Genomic DNA, 12,433 nt, shown 5'->3' with positions numbered 1-12,433 from the left:
TCCTATCTCATCTCCTATATCAAAATGATTTACAAGATCTCATACATAAATGAGTCTATTACAATATGCCATGTCGGCTTTACAAAAAGATTTTTACAATTAAATACAATAAACAAAACTTTATTCATGTCGGCTAGGGTGTCCATATGCATTGTTGTCTTTGTCAGTGAAGTGTCTGCCTATGCCGATGCCTACCAGTGGTTTTCCAGATGAATGCCATAAGGTTGCCAGTAGGTTGCTAGTAGGTTTCCATCAATGACAACACCATCATTTCTCACTAGAGTGTAGAATGCCAACAAAGACTATAAAATATGGTCTAGGAATAGACAGAGTCTGATTCCTAAGTATAATAAATCAGATGGCTATATATTTCATGCTTATGAGCATGATGCAACTAGGGATAGAAGCATGCATACCTCCTCTCCCGGTATTTATAATGTATGTTATAACTGTAATAGAATCGGCCATAGAAGTTGTGTTTACAGGAGAAAAGACTTGCAGTCCTGTGGCAACCGGAAAATCAATCATGCTCATTATAAGAGCAGTTACAGGGGATATGAGCAGCATAGACCATCTTGGAACAAGGTGAGTGGTGTTCCTACTCAAGTAGGGTATACAGGGAGATCAACAGATGGCCACAATGACATGATAAGAAGAAGAAGAGTGAACTGGTACAACAGAAGGTTCACAAGTTATGAGGTTAGCATGGGTGATGTGTGTTTCTACAACACTACCTCCTATCTTGGTGTTGAATCTGGTAGTGTAAGTGTCGATCAGCAAGAGAAGATGAAACCTGCTCTCCCATCTGAAAATGGGAAGAAGAATGAGATCAAGTAGGTATGGAGGAAGAAGACCATGGATCAGCATTGTGCATTTAGGGCACAAGTGATATCTCCTAAGACCTAAAGGAGATGTAGGCTCTTAAGGGGAGTAATGCACATTGAAACAATCATTCACCTCCTTAGTGAAGATGGCAACATGGAAGAACGTGTTGTTGCCGATGTGAAAGAGGAAAATGTAAAGATAAGTGTGTGTAGATGATGCCTTGACTAACACACCTTTAGATCAATGATGGATCACCACTGCATATGTCAAGAAGTAATGGTTAACAATTGGCATCATGTGTTAACCGGTATGTGCAGGATGTTACCGGTATAACTACTAATAGGAACTTGCAGGTTATAGATGACAATGAAGTTGGAAGTTCATTACATAACCCTGGTAGCATGGAATGTGGAGTTCGTGTCTTAGGTGGTTTTTGAAAATACCTGAATGACATATGATTGACCCGGTTATTGATAATGTAGGCATGCATATTTTTGGGCTAACTCATTTTTTATTTTTGGCATGATTATAACATTTTCTGGCATTGTGTAGATCCAGGATCATGTCATAGGTTGTGGTGGATATAATGGAGTTGAAGGATCATTAGATGATCACATATGCACAGCTAAACCAGTATATGGAGGAGAGTGGAGTCCTGATACTGTACCTGACTAGAGATGAGGACTTGAGATGTATGACTCAGGGGGAGTTCAAGTGCTCATCATGAAGAGTTGGCTTGCTTTAACTTGCAAGGATACTGACTTCCCAAATTGCAGGAGATAGAAATTGCAGAGGTGTTGCAGGTTGACCAGCAGGTGAGCAGTATTCACTGACACATCAACAGTTGGTATCATTATTTCTTGGCTTCAGACCTACATACTCAATTGGTGTCAGTTGATGGTTAAGATACCCATTGTTGGGAAAAATGGTGTCTCAACCTTGCATTTATGCGAGGTTACTATTTATAGTAAGTTTTCATTTGAGCGCAAAATGGTGCGAAACTCTCCCTGAAGCTTCTGGTTGGCTAGATAAGCATTCCGGTAAAGTTGCGTCGCAAGGTCACAGCTAGTTTTGAAGATATTAAAGTTTTCATCTTGGAGGGGTGCGATAAAATGTTTAAAATTAATTTTGGGGGCTTTAGAGGCTCCGAAAATCCCTAAAAAGTGGTCATAACTAGTGAAGAGGGTTACGAGGTGATAGAGCACTTCGCGAGCTTTCCGGTGCTTCAAACGGTTCGTCAATTGGACACCCGGTTCTCAAGTTATGGCCTCCGAAAGTTTGTACTCCTGAAATAGAAAAAATAATTTGTATCGGATACATAAATGAGCTGTAAAAGGGAGCGACACGTGTTGATGTGTGCTTTAACATGTCATAGGGCATCTAGAAGGGAGATAAGGTCGGCTACACCTTATTGGGTGGTTTTCCCCATGGTTTTGTAATACCGTTTGACGGTTTCCTGTATTGTATCTCCTATTTATGAGGTGTGTGAGATAGAGGTTGTGTGTAAGAGTCTTATGGCTATTGAGTTGCCTTTGAATCTCTGATTAATGGTACTCCTGTGAAGAGCTTGCTCTGCAAGTATGTTGTAATCTGTTTTTGATTGCTGAATAAAATATTGAGCTACTTTTGGAGGGTGGGGTTTTTCTCCCGAAAGGGTTTTCCCCACGTAAATCATTGTGTTGTGGTATGAATGTTATTATATCTATTTCTATTTTCTATAACTGTTGTAATGATCTGAAAAAGTTTTGCATTACCCTCCTCTCAAGGTTAGTGTAGGAAGTTGTTTCCGCTACTTAACTTCCTTACAAGTGGTATCAGAGGCTGATCACCTTTGGTTTCAATTGTGGGCAGTTGGGTTTTTTGAACTAATCCAGATTTGAGTGGGAGCTTATGCCGAAGACACTTTTTGATCTTGTTGCAGGAATATTCAGATGGCGAGTTCGTCAGGGAGAATAGAGGTGGAGAAATTTAATGGAAGTAATTTTGAGATGTGGAAGCTGAAGATGGAAGATCTGCTAATAGATCGAGATCTTTGGGATGCTGTTGATGCGAATGTCCAAAGGCCCTCAGATCCTACTGCGGCAGCTCAGTATGATGTTATGGACTGAAAAGCCAAGGGTCTAATCAGACTATGCCTGGCAGACTCTATTCTAATCAATGTCCATGACGAGAACTCTGCAAAGAAGCTATGGACTAAGCTTGGTGAGATGTATCAAGTGAAATCTTTATTAAATCAAATTTTCTTAAGAAAGAAATTGTATTCCTTGAAGATGGAAGAGGGTGGACGAATTGCAGACCACCTGGAAGCATTCAATATGTTGGTGGCTCAATTAGTATCCGTCGGTGTTAAGATGGACGAGGAGGAGAAATGTCAGATCTTGCTTTGTTCTTTGCCTGATTCGTGGGATTCTCTTGTTATGGCTATCGGTAGTACTTCTATTGTTTTGAAATCTGAAGATGTGGTGGGTGCCCTACTCGGTGAAGAGATGCGAAGGAAGGTATCCATCAGTTCAAAGGAAGCTCTAACCATTCGTGGAAGACCTAAGGAGAAAGGCAAGAAGAATGAGAAGCGCAACAAGTCCAAATCCAAAGGGAGATCGAAATCTCCTGGAAAGTCCAAAGTCATTTGCTGGAACTGCGGTAAATCGGGTCACATCCATAAGGACTGCAAAGAAGAAAAGAAGAAGAAGAAAAAGAAAAAGTTCGATTCTGATTCTGAGTCCGACAAGGAAGATGGCGATGCATTTATTGCGGCTTTGGCGACTCATGTAGGTAATGATGCCTGGCTAATTGACTCAGGTGCATCTTTTCATATCACTTTGAAAATAGAGATTGGTTTTCTGAATATGAAGGATTTAATGGAGGTAAGGTGTACTTGGGTGATGATTCACATCAAGACATTGTTGGTCGAGGTAAAGTTAGAATCAGGTTTTCTGATGGTAGAATAAAAAGGATTAATGGTGTGCTGCATATCCCTGGATTAAAACGAAACTTGTTATCTGTGAGCAAACTGATAGATGCGGGTGTGCAGGTAGTCTTTTCTGAAGCAAGATGTAAGATGATTAAGGGTGCTATGGTAGTTGCTAGAGGTGTCAGGTTTGGCACTTTGTATAAGCTTGAAGCATACACTGTTGAATGTAATAGCACTTCTGTAAAAAGCAAATCTGCGGATACTTCACTGGAAGATTTGAAGGTTTCACCTTCAGTAGATGGAAATGGTTTTTGGGTATCTAAGGGTGCTCTTTCATCTGAAGCAAAGCTACCTGCAGAGAAGACTATGTTATGGCACCAGAGACTTGGCCACATTGGAGAAAAGGGTCTAAGGACCTTAAAAAATAAAAACCTTGTTGAAGGTTTGAATGACTGTAACCTTGACTTTGATTTCTGTAAGCATTGCATTTATGGAAAACAAAACCACGTTCAGTTTTACTCGAGTTCTCATAAAACTTGTGGTGTTTTGGATCTTATCCATTCTGATGTGTTTGGTCCAGTAGATGTCTCTTCGATTGGAAAATCCACATATTATGTTTCATTTATTGATGATTTTAGTAGAAGGACATGGGTTTATTTTCTAAAGAGTAAATCTGAAGTTTTTAGTCGTTTTAAAGAATTTAAAGCAATGGTTGAGTTGCAGACTGGAAAGAAAATAAAATGTTTGAGAACTGATAATAGCGGTGAGTTTTGCTCTAATGATTTTGATAGATTCTGTAAAGACTGTGGAATTAACAGGCAGAAGACAACTCCGTATTCTCCACAGCAGAATGGAGTTGCAGAAAGAATGAACAGGACACTGATGGAGAAGGCTAGGAGTATGTTGAGTGGTGCTGGTCTTGAACAATTTTTTTGGGCTAAAGCTGTTGCCACTGCTTCATACCTGATTAACAGGTGTCCTACATCAGCTCTTGTTGATAAAACGCCTATGGAAGCATGGTCAGGTCACAAGCCTTCATTGAGACATCTTAGAGTTTTTGGTTGCGAGGCATATGCACATGTGTCAAAGGAGAAGCGAACAAAGTTGGAGAACAAAGCTGTGAAATGTATCTTCATCGGATATAGTTATGGTGTGAGAGGATACAAGCTTTGGGACCCTGTTGCACAAAAGGTAATTCACAGTAGAAGTGTTATTTTTAAAGAAATTAAGTCTCCTTCTGTTACAATGCAGCCAGAAAAGACTAAAAAAGAAGATGTGATTCAACTTCCTTCTACACCTGAAAGAGTTGAATCGAGACCCCTAGATAGGCAAGAAGTTGAGGAGAGCTCGTCTAGCTCTGAATCTTCAGAAGAGGAGGAAGAACCTCCAATTCAGCTTGTTCGAAGGTCTACAAGACATAGACAACCACCTGAAAGGTATTCACCTAATGATTGGAGATGTATTTTTGCTCTGAATACTAGTGTGGATGAACCGAAATCTGTAGAAGAGGCATTAGGTATGAATGATGCAGAATCCTGGAAGATTGCTATGGAGGAAGAAATGGTAGCTTTGAAAAAGAATGATACATGGGATCTTGTACCATTGCCTGAAGGACGAAAACCTGTTGGTTGTAAATGGGTGTTCAAGAAAAAGATTGGTTCAGATGGAAGCATTGAGAAGTATAAAGCAAGGTTGGTTGCAACAGGCTACTCTCAGGTTGTGGGTGTTGATTACGGTGAGATAGTTTCTCCTATTGCAAAAATGATGTCCATTAGATTTTTGCTTTCTATTGCTACTGCTTATGATTTAGAGGTTGAGCAAATGGATGTGAAAACTGTTTTCCTTCATGGTGATTTGGAGGAAGATATTTATATGACACAGCCGGAGCACTATGTGGTGAAAGGCAAAAGTAATTTGGTCTGTAAATTGAAGAAATCTTTGTATGGCCTCAAACAAAGTCCTAGGATGTGGTACCAGAAATTTGATACATATGTGTTGAGTTTGGGATTTGAACGTTCTAAATCAGATCACTGTGTTTATTATAAATCTTATCGTGATTATTTCTTATTCATTGCATTGTATGTTGATGATATGTTATTCATTGGCAAAGGGAAAGGTATGATTTCAGAACTGAAGTCTCAGCTCGCTGCTAAATTTGAAATGAAAGATCTTGGTGCAGCAAAGCACATTCTTGGGATGGAAATTAGAAGAGATAGGGTGAACAAAAAGCTATGGCTAGGACAGAGTAAGTATGTGAATTCAGTGTTACAGAGGTTCAACATGCAGAATTGTAGACCATTGAGTGTTCCTTTTACAGTTGGAATGAAACTATCTATTTTAGATTGTCCTACATCCCCATTGGAGATGGAAGACATGAGCAGAGTGCATTACCAGAGTGCAGTTGGAAGCTTGATGTATGCTATGGTCTGTACTAGACCAGACATTGCCCAAGCAGTGGGAGTACTTTCTAGATATATGTCTAATCCTGGTAGAGTTCATTGGGATGCAGTCAAAAGAGTCTTCAGATATTTGAAGGGTACTTCAGAGTATTCTTTCTGTTATCATGGTAATTCAGTTGGAGACATGACTTCCCTTGATATCCATGGTTATGTGGATTCAGATTGGGCAGGTGATATTGATAGCAGAAGATTCACTAGTGCTTATGTGTTTACTTTGTTTGGTGGTGCAATTAGTTGGATGAGTAACCGACAGGCTGTGGTTGCTCTATCCACTACTGAACCAGAGTATATGGCAGCTACTCATGCTTGTAAAGAGGCCATTTGGCTTAAGAGACTGTTTTCGGATATTGGAATAAAATAAGGTACAGTGACAGTTTACTGTGTCAGTCAGAGTGCAATTAGCCTAACTAAGAACCCGACATTTCATACCCGGACCAAACATATTGATGTTCAGTATCATTTTATTAGAGATATGGTCGAAGATGGTAGGGTGAAGTTGGTTAAGGTGAAAACTTTGATGAATATTGCAGATGCTTTAACTAAGGCTATGAGCACAGAGAAGTTCAGATGGTGTTCAGAGTCTATGGGCCTTATGGCCCCTAGCAATTGATTCATTGTGTTGACATTCCCTTCTGCTCTTGCAAGGTGTTCGACAAGTGGGAGATTTGTTGGGAAAAATGGTGTCTCAACCTTGCATTTATGCGAGGTTACTATTTATAGTAAGTTTTCATTTGAGCACGAAATGGTGTGAAACTCTCCCTGAAGCTTCTAGTTGGCTAGATAAGCATTCCGGTAAAGTTGCATCGCAAGGTCATAGCTAGTTTTGAAGATATTAAAGTTTTCATCTTGGAGGGGTGCGATAAAATGTTTAAACTTAGTTTTGGGGGCTTTAGAGGCTCTGAAACGCCCTGAAAAGTGGCCGTAATTGGCAAAGAAGGTTACGAGGTGATAGAGCACTTCGCGAGCTTTCCGGCGCTTCAAACGGTTCGTCAATCGGACACTCGATTCTCAAGTTATGGCCTCCGGAAGTTTGTACTCCTGAAATAGGAAAAATAATTTTTATCCGATACATAAATGAGCTGTAAAAGGGAGCGACACGTGTTGATGTGTGCTTTAACATGTCATAGGGCATCTAGAAGGGAGATAAGGTCGGCTACACCTTATTGGGTGGTTTTTGCCCATGGTTTTGTAATATCATTTGACGGTTTCCTGTATTGTATCTCCTATTTATGAGGTGTGTGAGATAGAGGTTGTGTGTAAGAGTCTTATGGCTATTGAGTTGCCTCTGAATCTCTGATTAATGGTACTCCTGCGAAGAGCTTGCTCTGCAAGTATGTTGTAATCTGTTTTTGATTGCTGAATAAAATATTGAGCTACTTTTGGAGGGTGTTGTTTTTCTCTCGAAAGGGTTTTCCCCACGTAAATCATTGTGTTGTGGTATGAATGTTATTATATCTATTTCTATTTTCTATAACTATTGTAATGATCTGAAAAAATTTTGCATTACCCTCCTCTCAAGGTTAGTGTAGGAAGTTGTTTCCGCTACTTAACTTCCTTACAAGTGGTATCAGAGGCTGATCACCTTTGGTTTCAATTGTGGGCAGTTGGGTTTTTTGAACTAATCCAGATTTGAGTGGGAGCTTGTGCAGAAGACACTTTTTGATCTTGTTGCAGGAATATTCAGATGGTGAGTTTATCAGTGAGAATAGAGGTGGGGCAATTTAATGGAAGTAATTTTGAGATGTGGAAGCTGAAGATGGAAGATCTGCTAATAGATCGAGATCTTTGGGATGATGTTGATGCGAATGTCCAAAGGCCCTCAGATCTTACTGCGGCAGCTCAGTATGATGTTATGGACCGAAAAGCCAAGGGTCTAATCAGACTGTGCCTGGCAGACTCTGTTCTAATCAATGTCCATGAAGAGAACTCTGCAAAGAAGCTATGGACTAAGCTTGGTGAGATGTATCAAGTGAAATCTTTATTAAATCAAATTTTCTTAAGAAAGAAATTGTATTCCTTGAAGATGGAAGAGGGTGGACGAATTGCAGACCACCTAGAAGCATTCAATATGTTGGTGGCTGAATTAGTATCCGTCGGTGTTAAGATGGACGAGGAGGAGAAATGTCAGATCTTGCTTTGTTCTTTTCCTGATTCGTGGGATTCTCTTGTTATGGCTATCGGTAGTACTTCTGTTGTTTTGAAATCTAAAGACGTGGTGGGTGCCCTATTCGGTGAAGAGATGCGAAGGAAGGTATCCATCAGTTCAAAGGAAGCCCTAACCGTTCATGGAAGACCTAAGGAGAAAGGCAAGAACAATGAGAAGTGCAACAAGTCCAAATCCAAAGGGAGATCGAAATCTCCTGGAAAGTCCAAAGTCATATGCTGGAACTGCGGTAAATCGGGTCACATCCGTAAGGACTGCAAAGAAGAAAAGAAGAAGTAGAAAAAGAAAAAGTTTGATTCTGATTCTGAGTCCGACAAGGAAGATGGCGATGCATTTATTGCGGCTTTGGCGACTCATTCAGGTAATGATGCCTGGCTAATTGACTCAGGTGCATCTTTTCATATGACTTCCAATAGAGATTGGTTTTCTGAATATGAAGGATTTAATGGAGGTATGGTGTACTTGGGTGATGATTCACATCTAGACATTGTTGGTCGAGGTAAAGTTAGAATCAGGTTTTCTGATGGTAGAATAAAAAGGATTAATGGTGTGTTGCATATCCCTGGATTAAAACGAAACCTGTTATCTGTGAGCAAACTGATAGATGCGGGTGTGCAGGTAGTCTTTTCTGAAGCAGGATGTAAGATGATTAAGGGTGCTATGGTAGTTGCTAGAGGTGTCAGGTTTGGCACTTTGTATAAGCTTGAAGCATACACTGTTGAATGTAATAGCACTTCTGTAAAAAGCAAATCTGCGGATACTTCACTGGAAGATTTGAAGGTTTCACCTTTAGTAGATGGAAATGGTTTTTGGGTACCTAAGGGTGCTCTTTCATCTGAAGCAAAGCTACCTGCAGAGAAGACTATGTTATGGCACCAGAGACTTGGCCACATTGGAGAAAAGGGTCTAAGGACCTTGAAAAATAAAAACCTTGTTGAAGGTTTGAATGACTGTAACCTTGACTTTAATTTCTGTGAGCATTGCATTTATGGAAAACAAAATCGCGTTCAGTTTTACTCGAGTTCTCATAAAACTTGTGGTGTTTTGGATCTTATCCATTCTGATGTGTTTGGTCCAGTAGATGTCTCTTTGATTGGAAAATCCACATATTATGTTTCATTTATTGATGATTTTAGTAGAAGGACATGGGTTTATTTTCTAAAGAGTAAATCTGAAGTTTTTAGTCGTTTTAAAGAATTTAAAGCAATGGTTGAGTTGCAGACTGGAAAGAAAATAAAATGTTTGAGAACTGATAATGGCGGTGAGTTTTTCTCTAATGATTTTGATAGATTCTTTAAAGACTGTGGAATTAATAGGCAGAAGACAACTCCGTATTCTCCATAGCAGAATGGAGTTGCAGAAAGAATGAACAGGACACTGATGGAAAAGGCTAGGAGTATGTTGAGTGGTGCTAGTCTCGAACAACAGTTTTGGGCTAAAGCTGTTGCCACTGCTTGCTACCTAATTAACAGGTCTCCTACATCAGCTCTTGTTGATAAAACGCCTATGGAAGCATGGTCAGGTCACAAGCCTTCATTGAGACATCTTAGAGTTTTTGGTTGCGAGGCATATGCACATGTGCCAAAGGAGAAGCGAACAAAGTTGGAGAACAAGGCTGTGAAATGTATCTTCATCGGGTATAGTTATGGTGTGAAAGGATACAAGCTTTGGGACCCTGTTGCACAAAAGGTAATTCACAGTAGAAGTGTTATTTTTAGAGAAATTAAGTCTTCTTCTGTTAAATTGCAGCCAGAACAGACTAAGAAAGAAGATGTGATTCAACTTCCTTCTACACCTGAAAGAGTTGAATCGAGACCCCTAGATAGGCAAGAAGTTGAGGAGAGCTCGTCTAGCTCTGAATCTTCAGAAGAGGAGGAAGAACCTCCAACTCAGCTTGTTCGAAGGTCTACAAGACATAGACAACCACCTGAAAGGTATTCACCTAATGATTGGAGATGTATTTTTGCTCTGAATACTAGTGTGGATGAACCGAAATCTGTAGAAGAGGCATTAGGTATGAATGATGCAGAATCCTGGAAGATTGATATGGAGGAAGAAATGGCAGCTTTGAAAAAGAATGATACATGGGATCTTGTACCATTGCTTGAAGGACGAAAACCTGTTGGTTGTAAATGGGTGTTCAAGAAAAAGATTGGTTCAGATGGAAGCATTGAGAAGTATAAAGCAAGGTTGGTTGCAAAAGGCTACTCTCAGGTTGAGGGTGTTGATTATGGTGAGATATTTTCTCCTGTTGCAAAAATGACGTCCATTAGATTTTTGCTTTCTATTGCTACTGCTTATGATTTAGAGGTTGAGCAAATGGATGTGAAAACTGCTTTCCTTCATGGTGATTTGGAGGAAGATATTTATATGACATAGCCGGAGCACTATGTGGTGAAAGGCAAAAGTAATTTGGTCTGTAAATTGAAGAAATCTTTGTATGGCCTCAAACAAAGTCCTAGGATGTGGTACCAGAAATTTGATACATATGTGCTGAGTTTGGGATTTGAACGTTCTAAATCAGATCATTGTGTTTATTATAAAGCTTATGGTGATTATTTCTTATTCATTGCATTGTATGTTGATGATATGTTATTCATTGGCAAAGGGAAAGGTATGATTTCAGAACTGAAGTCTCAGCTCGCTGCTAAATTTGAAATGAAAGATCTTGGTGCAGCAAAGCACATTCTTGGGATGGAAATTAGAAGAGATAGGGTGAACAGAAAGCTATGGCTAGGCCAGAGTAAGTATGTGAATTCAGTGTTACAGAGGTTCAACATGCAGAATTGTAAACCATTGAGTGTTCTTTTTACAGTTGGAATGAAACTATCTATTTCAGATTGTCCTACATCCCCATTGGAGATGGAAGACATGAGCAGAGTGCCTTACCAGAGTGCAGTTGGAAGCTTGATGTATGCTATGGTCTGTACTAGACCAGACATTGCCCAAGCAGTGGGAGTACTTTCTAGATATATGTCTAATCCTGGTAGAGTTCATTGAAATGCAGTCAAAAGAGTCTTCAGATATTTGAAGGGTACTTGAGAGTATTCTTTATGTTATCATGGTAATTCAGTTGGAGACATGACTTCCCTTGATATCCATGGTTATGTGGATTCAGATTGGGCAGGTGATATTGATAGTAGAAGATCCACCAGTGCTTATGTGTTTACTTTGTTTGGTGGTGCAATTAGTTGGATGAGTAAGCGACAGGCTGTGGTTGCTCTATCCACTACTGAAGCAGAGTATATGGCAGCTGCTCATGCTTGTAAAGAGGCCATTTGGCTTAAGAGACTGTGTTCGGATATTGGAATAAAACAAGGTACAGTGACAGTTTACTGTGACAGTCAGAGTGCAATTAGCCTAGCTAAGAACCTGACATTTCATGCACGGACCAAACATATTGATGTTCAGTATCATTTTGTTAGAGATATGGTCGAAGATGGTAGGGTGAAGTTGGTTAAGGTGGAAACTTTGATGAATGTTGCAGATGATTTAACTAAGGCTATGAGCACAGAGAAGTTCAGATGGTGTTCAGAGTCTATGGGCCTTATGGCCCCTAGCAATTGATTCATTGTGTTGGCATTCCCTTCCGCTCTTGCAAGGTGTTCGACAAGTGGGAGATTTGTTGGGAAAAATGGTGTCTCAACCTTGCATTTATGCGAGGTTACTATTTATAGTAAGATTTCATTTGAGCATGAAATGGTGCGAAACACTCCCTGAAGCTTCTGGTTGGCTAGATAAGCATTCCGGTAAAGTTTCGTCGCAAGGTCACAGCTAGTTTTGAAGATATTAAAGTTTTCATCTTGGAGGGGTGCGATAAAATGTTTAAACTTAATTTTGGGGGATTTAGAGGCTCCAAAACACCCTGAAAAGTTGCCGTAACTGACGAAGAAAATTACGAGGTGATAGAGCACTTCGCGAGCTTTATGGCGCTTCAAACGGTTCGTCAATCGGACACCCGGTTCTCAAGTTATGGCCTCTGGAAGTTTGTACTCCTGAAATAGGAAAAATAATTTGTATCGGATACATAAATGAGCTGTAAAAGGGAGCGACACGTGTTGATGTGTGCTTTAA

The sequence above is a fragment of the Cryptomeria japonica genome, chromosome 10, assembly GCF_030272615.1.
Source record: "Cryptomeria japonica chromosome 10, Sugi_1.0, whole genome shotgun sequence".
Classification (NCBI taxonomy): Eukaryota; Viridiplantae; Streptophyta; class Pinopsida; order Cupressales; family Cupressaceae; genus Cryptomeria; species Cryptomeria japonica.
The sequence above is the reverse complement of the archived record's forward strand: the minus strand, read 5'-3'. Positions refer to the sequence as shown.